The sequence below is a fragment of the Glandiceps talaboti genome, chromosome 18 (assembly GCF_964340395.1).
Source record: "Glandiceps talaboti chromosome 18, keGlaTala1.1, whole genome shotgun sequence".
Classification (NCBI taxonomy): Eukaryota; Metazoa; Hemichordata; class Enteropneusta; family Spengelidae; genus Glandiceps; species Glandiceps talaboti.
Window position 1 is genome coordinate 21,382,135 of NC_135566.1, and position 11,710 is coordinate 21,393,844.

Genomic DNA, 11,710 nt, shown 5'->3' on the forward strand with positions numbered 1-11,710 from the left:
ATGTGAACAATAAACCATGTGTCTATTGTAATAGTAGTAAAGTAGTGTGCACGCTGCTACTATTCACATCATTAACTAAATAAGGAGCAGACACTGTGTGAGATGGTTGTCTGTTATCTTTATTGTGCTTATCTCAACATGAAACCTTGTAATCAAGCCCATTGATCATGATAATTCATTTGATGGTTTGTGCATGGTATTTGGAAAAGAACTGTAAGCAAGCTTTCAGCTAACTAAGACAGAAATCAAGGCTAATGTTGTTGTTGTATGTGGTAGATGTGAATAACAGCAGTGCCTTGGTTGTGTGGATATGCGGTAGATGTGAATGATAGCGGTACCTTGGTTGTGTGGATATGTGGTAGATGTGAATGATAGCGATGCCTTGGTTGTGTGGGTATGCGGGAGATGTGAATGATAGCGGTACCTTGGTTGTGTGGATATGTGGTAGATGTGAATGACAGCGATGCCTTGGTTGTGTGGATATGTGGTAGATGTGAATGATAGCAGTGCCTTGGTTGTGTGGATATGTGGTAGATGTGAATTATAGCGATGCCTTGGTTGTGTGGATATGCGGTAGATGTGAATGATAGCGGTACCTTGGTTGTGTGGATATGTGGTAGATGTGAATGATAGCGATGCCTTGGTTGTGTGGATATGCGGTAGATGTGAATGATAGCGGTACCTTGGTTGCGTGGATATGTGGTAGATGTGAATGATAGCGATGCTTTGGTTGTGTGGATATGTGGTAGATGTGAATAACAGCAGTGCCTTGGTTGTGTGGATATGTGGTAGATGTGAATGATAGCGATGCCTTGGTTGTGTGGATATGTGGTAGATGTGAATGACAGCAGTGCCTTGGTTGTGTGGATATGTGGTAGATGTGAATGATAGCGGTACCTTGGTTGTGTGGATATGTGGTAGATGTGAATGACAGCAGTGCCTTGGTTGTGTGGATATGTGGTAGATGTGAATGATAGCGATGCCTTGGTTGTGCATGTGGTAAAAAAATTATAATTAACATTTTTTGCTTGGCTATGAGGGCACTAGTAGCACACATTTAGTACCCTGAGTGCTATTATGTAGTAACTAATACCTGGGGCTGAAAGCCAAGGGAAATAGTAGATACATAACAGCATGAGGGGTACCTGGTAATATAATGTCTAATGGTGCTGAGTAGGGCCATGCAATAAGTGTTTTATAACATCACATTCTCATATTCTTTCCATAGTCATAGCAAATCACTGATAAGTCTTTCATACTACATGAATAGTGCCCTATGGAAAATACAAAACGAGCAATACTGTTCTATGCAAATTTGGGCATTAGTTAAAACCAAGGGACATGATCTCAGCCAATCATTGAAGGTTGTATAAAATTACAAGGCCTAATAAAAAAAATTGTGTGGTTCCGGTTACGCCAATTTTAGAATAGGTTGGGTAGGTAGATTTTTTATTTCATTTTATTATATATTTTTTTCTGTGTGAGGGTCTAGTTCAGGTTTTCCATTATTTTCCAAATGGTCTCTGTGTTCTTTATTTCTTCCTATCAGATGTACAGCCATTACAGATTGAACAACAGTTTTAGAGTGTCTTTTTGAGTTGATGGCAGTTTTCTGCATCCACTATATCTCGTGAGACTTCAATTTTTGCAATTTTATTTATTTATTTCTCGAATATGTAAAAAAAAAGTTTAGGGTCGGCAGTGAAAAGCTAGGTGGGGGTCGGGAAACCGGAACCAAACAATTATTTTTTTAAACCTCATCATAACTAAATGTATGATAGAACATTAATACTTTAGCTAACACTTTTATATGTACCTCATCATTCTGTTGTTTCACAATAACTACACTTCTATACGTACCTCATCATTCTGTTGTCTTACAAATCTCATTGGTAAGGATATTTTCTGTTTATGAGAAGATTGAGCTGGGGCAACTCTCATTGTTCTTGTGATAAAAAGAAGTTAAGATTTAATTTCTGATACCCTGCAATGGAATAGCCATCAGTTCCTAGTTTACACTCTGCACACTGATTACATATATAGAGGCAATTTTCAATGGTTACAATCTTTTAATAACAAATTACTTGTATTATCACTGGGTTCTACCTTGGTAGTCACATTTAGTCAAGAGAACATTTTCAGCTACAATTTTCTATTGATTTCAACTGGTCTAATAGGCTACCATCCCATACATTTAGTACTCTATGTATCTATCTGTGCTTTGTAAAGTGCTGCCGCAGAGAACACCACAAACAACTGTGCAAATAGCCGGAGTATGCCACACTTACATGTCATGATCATTTTATCATTATTATATGATTATATGATTACGTTGTCAATCTAAGAACACAGAAATAAGTAGACTGACCTTCCTTCCAACATCAACTCTGCATCTGTAGCAGTTAACAACTTTGTTGCATCCGCTTTATGCAGAAATGTGATAAAGCCATATCTGTCATGAAAAAAGAAAACATCATTTCGGGATGAAATTCATTTTTCAGATTTGACAAAAATTAATGGGTAGAAAGAGCATTGGTGAAATATCTTTTTATCATTTTCCAAAAAATCATGTCAACTGTCAAAAAAACACACTTTGAAATTCTATCTGATTAGTTATATTATTTGTATTTACCTAACTGAATTTTAAATTTATTGAACAGATGACCAATTTGATGACCTGCACTACTCATCAACATGAATTTCACTGTCTTCAATTAACCATTTTTGTCTTTTTTTAAAAATATACTTGTGCTGGGAATTGCTCCCAGCAATTTTTCTTTTTATGCAGACAAATCCAAACACACACAAATCTACAGAGTTTCATTCAGCTTTTGGGACCATGTGACAGTGCCATGGTCCATATCACATCACTGTGGAACTGTTATGGCTTTCCCAGTCAGTCCACAGGATATCCCTGAGTCACCCAGGCCTGGCAAACATAGCATCTCCAGGCTCTGTGTGAGTAATCATCCCAACATTTTAAGTCATTACTCTAGGAGTTCCCCAAAATTTGCCCTCATCCTCTGTGAGTAAGACACGGCTGAACGATATAGACTACCTATTGAGTCTGTCTGTAAGTGTTAGAAGTTTGGGTTGCTAACTGAAAAATCTCCTTTCCAGTGGGATTTGAACCCATGACCTCCCAACTGCTTATCCTGAGTGCCAGCCTCTATGCTACAGGGAGCCAGTGTGTTCAATGAACTTTGACTTACCCTTTGTGTTGTTTATTCCTCACTGGATCTTTCACCAAAAATACATCCTGCACCTTACCAAACTTTTGGAAGAAGTTCCATAATTTATATTTTTGCACCTTGATAAAGTAGATATAACAGAAACATTAGGCACTTCACATAGGGCATATTTTTTATGATTTAGTTGCTGAGAGTGATTCAAATTACAATCTCCTCAGTAGCCCCATCTACACGTAGGTCGTCCTACCTGAGGCAGTCCCAAGTCCTACCTGAGGTAGGATAGATTTGTGTCTACACGTAGGAAGGTTACAGTGTGGATGTCGCACCTTCCGTCATGACAGTACATAGGACGAAGTCAGGAGGGTTTCAGGAAACCTCTCAAAGGTGTCCTAAGTCAGGACGATTTCAGGACAGGTTCAGGACGCGTTTGCGTCTACGCGGGCTTCAAAATATCCTGAATCCTACCTCAGGTAGGATTTTTAGTGCCGTGTAGACGGGGCTAGTGTTCTCAGCTAAGTGCGTAAAGTGGGCTTGGTATGATATGTCAGAAACATTCTAAGAAATTTTACACACTTCTTTTACGACCAGAAGGCTAGGGGTTTCATTGAATATGTACAAATGGAAGACAAAACCAAAGCCTAAGTGAGAGATATTTTGATGCTATTTCTCTGAATTCATTATTTACTATATAGGTATATCATGAAGATAGATCTCTGGCTTGTGTTATAATATGCTGTAACTTATAATGACCTCATAACAGACAGTATACAAATCATTGTGTTAATACATGCCATAACTTATAATGAGCTCATAACAGACAGTATACAAATCATTGTGTTAATACATGCCATAACTTATAATGACCTCATAACAGACAGTATACAAATCATTGTGTTAATACATGCCATAACTTATAATGACCTCATAACAGACAGTATACAAATCATTGTGTTAATACATGCCATAACTTATAATGAGCTCATAACAGACAGTATACAAATCATTGTGTTAATACATGCCATAACTTATAATGAGCTCATAACAGACAGTATACAAATCATTGTGTTAATACATGCCATAACTTATAATGAGCTCATAACAGACAGTATACAAATCATTGTGTTAATACATGCCATAACTTATAATGAGCTCATAACAGACAGTATACAAATCATTGTGTTAATACATGCCATAACTTATAATGAGCTCATAACAGACAGTATACAAATCATTGTGTTAATACATGCCATAACTTATAATGAGCTCATAACAGACAGTATACAAATCATTGTGTTAATACATGCCATAACTTATAATGAGCTCATAACAGACAGTATACAAATCATTGTGTTAATACATGCCATAACTTATAATGAGCTCATAACAGACAGTATACAAATCATTGTGTTAATACATGCCATAACTTATAATGAGCTCATAACAGACAGTATACAAATCATTGTGTTAATACATGCCATAACTTATAATGAGCTCATAACAGACAGTATACAAATCATTGTGTTAATACATGCCATAACTTATAATGAGCTCATAACAGACAGTATACAAATCATTGTGTTAATACATGCCATAACTTATAATGACCTCATAACAGACAGTATACAAATCATTGTTAATACATGCCATAACTTATAATGACCTCATAACAGACAGTATACAAATCATTGTGTTAATACATGCCATAACTTATAATGACCTCATAACAGACAGTATACAAATCATTGTGTTAATACATGCCATAACTTATAATGACCTCATAACAGACAGTATACAAATCATTGTGTTAATACATGCCATAACTTATAATGAGCTCATAACAGACAGTATACAAATCATTGTGTTAATACATGCCATAACTTATAATGAGCTCATAACAGACAGTATACAAATCATTGTGTTAATACATGCCATAACTTATAATGAGCTCATAACAGACAGTATACAAATCATTGTGTTAATACATGCCATAACTTATAATGAGCTCATAACAGACAGTATACAAATCATTGTGTTAATACATGCCATAACTTATAATGAGCTCATAACAGACAGTATACAAATCATTGTGTTAATACATGCCATAACTTATAATGAGCTCATAACAGACAGTATACAAATCATTGTGTTAATACATGCCATAACTTACAATGAGCTCATAACAGACAGTATACAAATCATTGTGTTAATACATGCCATAACTTACAATGAGCTCATAACAGACAGTATACAAATCATTGTGTTAATACATGCCATAATTTATAATGACCTCATAACAGACAGTATACAAATCATTGTGTTAATACATGCCATAACTTATAATGACCTCATAACAGACAGTATACAAATCATTGTGTTAATACATGCCATAACTTATAATGAGCTCATAACAGACAGTATACAAATCATTGTGTTAATACATGCCATAACTTATAATGACCTCATAACAGACAGTATACAAATCATTGTGTTAATACATGCCATAACTTATAATGACCTCATAACAGACAGTATACAAATCATTGTGTTAATACATGCCATAACTTATAATGACCTCATAACAGACAGTATACAAATCATTGTGTTAATACATGCCATAACTTATAATGACCTCATAACAGACAGTATACAAATCATTGTGTTAATACATGCCATAACTTATAATGAGCTCATAACAGACAGTATACAAATCATTGTGTTAATACATGCCATAACTTATAATGAGCTCATAACAGACAGTATACAAATCATTGTGTTAATACATGCCATAACTTATAATGAGCTCATAACAGACAGTATACAAATCATTGTGTTAATACATGCCATAACTTACAATGAGCTCATAACAGACAGTATACAAATCATTGTGTTAATACATGCCATAACTTACAATGAGCTCATAACAGACAGTATACAAATCATTGTGTTAATACATGCCATAATTTATAATGACCTCATAACAGACAGTATACAAATCATTGTGTTAATACATGCCATAACTTATAATGACCTCATAACAGACAGTATACAAATCATTGTGTTAATACATGCCATAACTTATAATGACCTCATAACAGACAGTATACAAATCATTGTGTTAATACATGCCATAACTTATAATGACCTCATAACAGACAGTATACAAATCATTGTGTTAATACATGCCATAACTTATAATGACCTCATAACAGACAGTATACAAATCATTGTGTTAATACATGCCATAACTTATAATGACCTCATAACAGACAGTATACAAATCATTGTGTTAATACATGCCATAACTTATAATGAGCTCATAACAGACAGTATACAAATCATTGTGTTAATACATGCCATAACTTATAATGAGCTCATAACAGACAGTATACAAATCATTGTGTTAATACATGCCATAACTTACAATGAGCTCATAACAGACAGTATACAAATCATTGTGTTAATACATGCCATAACTTATAATGACCTCATAACAGACAGTATACAAATCATTGTGTTAATACATGCCATAACTTATAATGACCTCATAACAGACAGTATACAAATCATTGTGTTAATACATGCCATAACTTATAATGACCTCATAACAGACAGTATACAAATCATTGTGTTAATACATGCCATAACTTATAATGACCTCATAACAGACAGTATATAAATCATTGTGTTAATACATGCCATAACTTATAATGACCTCATAACAGACAGTATATAAATCATTGTGTTAATACATGCCATAACTTATAATGACCTCATAACAGTAAATAAATTATTGCTGACTTGTCTATTTTCTGTAAATTTTGTATTTTAGAATTTGGAGTAATATTTTCAAATGAATGAATGAATGAATAGGTGGATGGATGGATGGATGAATAAATGAATAAATGATAATAATAATAATAATAATAATAATAATAGTAATAATAATAATAATAATTATAAAATAGTATATAGAAATAATAATTTTTGTAATAATCAGGTTTATTGGAATATTAACCACCCTATCTGGGGTAGTTTTGTATGCTGAGTTTAAAAAAGGGGGTTATTTTATGAACATCTGTTGCCATGGTAACCAAAATCACCATAATGTTAATCATTTTTCCAAAATTTGACATAAAACATTGAAAAAAAAGATAATACAGTGAAAAAATGTCCTTGTAATAATAATAATAATTATAAAATAAGTATATAATAATACTAATTTTTATAATAATCAAGTTTATTTGAATATTAACCACCCTACCTGAGGTAGTTTTGTATGCTGAGTTCAAAAAAGGGGGTCATTTTATTAACATCTGTTGCCATGGTTACCAAAACTACCATAATATGTTAACCATTTTTTCCAAAATTTGACATAAAACATTGAAAAAAAGATAACACAGTGTAAAAATGCCCTTGTATTAGACATGTATGAGTTAGTGCTACCTGGTGTAACATAAATTGTTAAAATTGGATAGCTGTTTCCATGGAAACGTATGGTAGACGTGAAAATTATGTTTTCATTATATACACATACATCTCACAAATAACATTATAAATCAGATAAATATCTTTTTATTTGCACATTGACCCCACTACCAAGGGTAGTTTGTCATGCTGAATTAAAAAAAAGTGGTCATTTAATGAACATCAGTTGCCATGGTAACCAAAATAACCATATTATGTGATTTTTTGAAAAATTAGACATAAAACACTTTAAAAATTTCAAATTTAGGAAAAACATCATTGCTGTTTGAATGTATAGGTTGGTGATATATGTTGTAACAAGGTTTCATGATTTTTGAAATTATCTGTATCAAACCTACAGTACAGCTCTAACGCAAGTTTCCGATTAGCTAGCGCCGGGTTAACGCCAGGTTAACGCACGTTCACAATAGCAGTGGCGCAACACAAAGTGTTCTAGTGACTAACACTAAGCGTAAAAATTGTCCATTGTTCATATGCAAATATCAACCTCATTAATTGAGTGCTGGCGAAAGAAGAGGCGCAACACAAAAGGCTAACATAACTCTTTGAATGTGTCCATTGTTCATATGCAAATACTGACCTCATTATAAGTGCAACTTTGTACTATCATGGAAGTACAACCCCACTATCAAATCGCCCTGAAAATCACGTATGACGGTGACATGAATGATGACGATAAATTGTGAAACAATAATATAACATGACAAATATGTATAATAAATAATCCAGTCAGTGTTTTTATGGCTAGTTTAGTCTATGCAAGTTTCAGGGGTTCCTCATCAATTTACTTGATTTGGCTATGATTTAAAGCAGAACAGCAGAATACAGACATATTGCTTTGTAAATGGATGTTTCTTGACTACTAGAAGGTAAGTTTATTGTAAATCATCTGCAGTGTGTGATGGATATGTTGTGCAAAATGCGGTTTGTTGTCTGATTGTATGTTCAGATGTCCGACGTGTATTGAGAGTCGATTTTTTCTATTCAAAATAAGGATATATTCCTATCGCAATCAGTGTAAAGACGCATCACTAATGTTGCAATTTTTTGTTGCAATATTATAGTGACACGTCCTGTGTGCTGTGTCTACTTTGAAAATTAGTGTCAAAAGCATGTTCATTTGGAAACAGCAGAGTGAAGTAATGTCATGCTTACGAGAGCGAGAGAGAGAGAGAGAGAGAGAGAGAGAGAGAGAGAGAGAGAGAGAGAGAGAGAGAGAGAGAGAGAGAGAGAGAGAGAGAGAGAGAGAGAGAGAGAGAATATGCTTGCATTACATTACATGTGAACAATATTTATATATTATCTAAATGATCATTGTTTTTTGTGTATGACAGGCGATGTTGGCGTATGAAACCCAGTCCTTTCACTTGTGCAGCTTTCTCCTTGCCAGATGTCAATGAACTACATACATGTACGGCAATGGAGACCTAAGACATTGGGGTATTCAGACTGAATAGAGATCAACTTTGTTGCTAACGCCTGCGAGCCAGCAATTAACTGCACAACAATATGTAATGGGGTCATGGCCTGAGCACGATTTTCTTGAGTGCACGAAAGAAGTGCATGGCTATGAGATTTTTTTTAAAAAAGGAAACAAATTATCACTTCAGGCCCCTTCACTACCATAAGGTCTGATTCAAGACAAAGACCGAGAGGACTCATTTCAGTTAATTTTCCCTGACATGATTAAGGGAAATTTCATTGATTATTGAAAATGGAACATTTGATTCGTCATTAGACATAATCGATGTGAAGATCCTAGTTCACAACACAAACATGATACTCCGATTCCATACAGTCATTATGATAGGATTTTGAATATCATTAATAAACATCCACACGACTACCAGTAGTTTACAGTAACAAAACATATTTATTACTATGAGACATAACACAATCATTAGTAATAAAAAAACCAACACATTTAAAATCAAAGCAAAGTTAAAGGGAAAAAATCATGTACAAGTCATTCAATATTATTTCTAAAAACTTCGTCAAAACAAACAAACTTAGATCCGGGCATTTAAAGACGCCACTCAAAATTTCAACTCAATAGGCCTTTTCGATTCAGCGAATAATTTTTTCTAACTACTAGTACTTTTAACTAATATTTCCTTAACGCTTTGTCTATTCCAACAATGCATCTCTTCCACTCTGTTTCTCTCTTATCGGCTGGAACATACTGTGGGTGGAATGCGAAGAGTGCCTCTCTGACCGCCCTCATTTTTATTGGGCAAAGAGGGTTTTTGGCCAATCCCCTGGTCGAATTTCCGGATACTGTTCGGTTACGTCTTTCGTCGGGCGCAAATACCTAGTAAACTAGCCTCTTGGCGTAGTTCGTAAAGCTGGTAGCCAACGCCAACTCTCCCTCTGCCAGCTCCTTTGGTACGATGTAGTCTTCATCAAGATGGACGATATCATTTGACATGTTGTGGCCGCTGTTAAACTGTAGTGGTGGTGGTGGTGGTGGATATTGCGATTGTGGTGGTGGATATTGCGGTGGTGGTGGTGGTGGATATTGCGGGCGCATTGATGGTGGATATTGTGGGTGCATTGGTGGTGGATATTGCAGGTTTATTGATGGTGGTAATATGATAACATCGGACAACGGTGAGGATGTTGCTGATGGTCCCTGGATACCTTCTAGTTTCGATAACAATATGTCAAGTTTGTCTTCTAATACTGTCAATCGTCTTCTGTCGTTGTCGTTGTCAACATGGTTTAAAGAAATTACTGTATTACTGTCAGTCTGTGTTTCTGCATTATGTGTATGTTGTTCTGTCTGTGTGCCTACAGAACTTGATATCCTAATGTTGTGCTCCGCCGTGTATTTGTCGACTAATTTGTTCACATACGAGAGTTCGTTACTCGTCAAAACAACTTGGTTTCTCCGATTGGAAACTGTGGGTGCACTCTCCACTTCTGGCATAATTTCAACTTCGTCGCAGGGTTCCCCATCATCCTCAAAAGTAAATGGCTGGAAAAATGAAAGATATCAAGATGCATATTACGTCATGGTAACAATTTCTGGCAAACGGTCACTTGATATTTATATTTAAAACTCGCAAACAACTTGGCTTTCTTATTACTCTGAGATATATATATACACCTGTCCTAAAAAGATACACATATATTTATGCACACATTTACTCCCATTATTTTTGTATGGGGGTATGCCGCCGAAGTTGAAAACATCGACCCATGTTTAAGGCAAAAAATAGACCCATTGTTAGTGGAATATCTTCATGTTATTTACCTTTATTATATTGCAGTGTATTGCATGTGAAGGTTTTTCACCCATGTTTAGGTATTTTTCTGCTAAAAAGTCGACTCATATTTAGGGATTTTTCCGGAAAAAAGTGTCCCATCCTGGCGGCACATACCTGTACACCTTCCTATGGGAGTACCCCCCAGGTTTCGAATTTTGCGGAGATTTCTCTCGATCGTGACGAAGGCTCGATTTTGACATTGTTTTGCCACAGTGGCAGGTAAGTAGGCTATCGGTTTCGACATGGAAGTAAAAATGACGTGGTTTAGATAACTTGGTGTTGTGATTTCTTTTCAATATTTGTTGACGAAAACTGATCTACATTGAGTCACACTGAGCACCTGAGACAGGGTCTGAAAACGATCTCGTTTTACCATAGTCTACATGTATATTACAGATACATGTACAGATTGAGACGTTCCTCCCACCTGGACTTATCACCTGGACTTATCGCTTGTGGTGTCTCCTCAGGAGGAGACGTGTCGGAAACACCACGCGCGATAAGTCCAGGGATATTGGCACTCATAACAACGTGAATAGGACTGAATAGTCTGTATTCAGACGCAGATTTTTTTTGTCTTATACTAGTACTAGACTAGACTTAGTCCTTCTATAGTCAGCTGACTTGACAGGTGACAATAGTATTAACCCCTTCAGTACTGATAAAGTAATATTATTGTAATTATGGAATATGTTCATATAAATTGGGTCCCCATATTATTTAAAACTCGTATCTAGTCGCGAAAGGGTTAAAAGGTAAAATCAT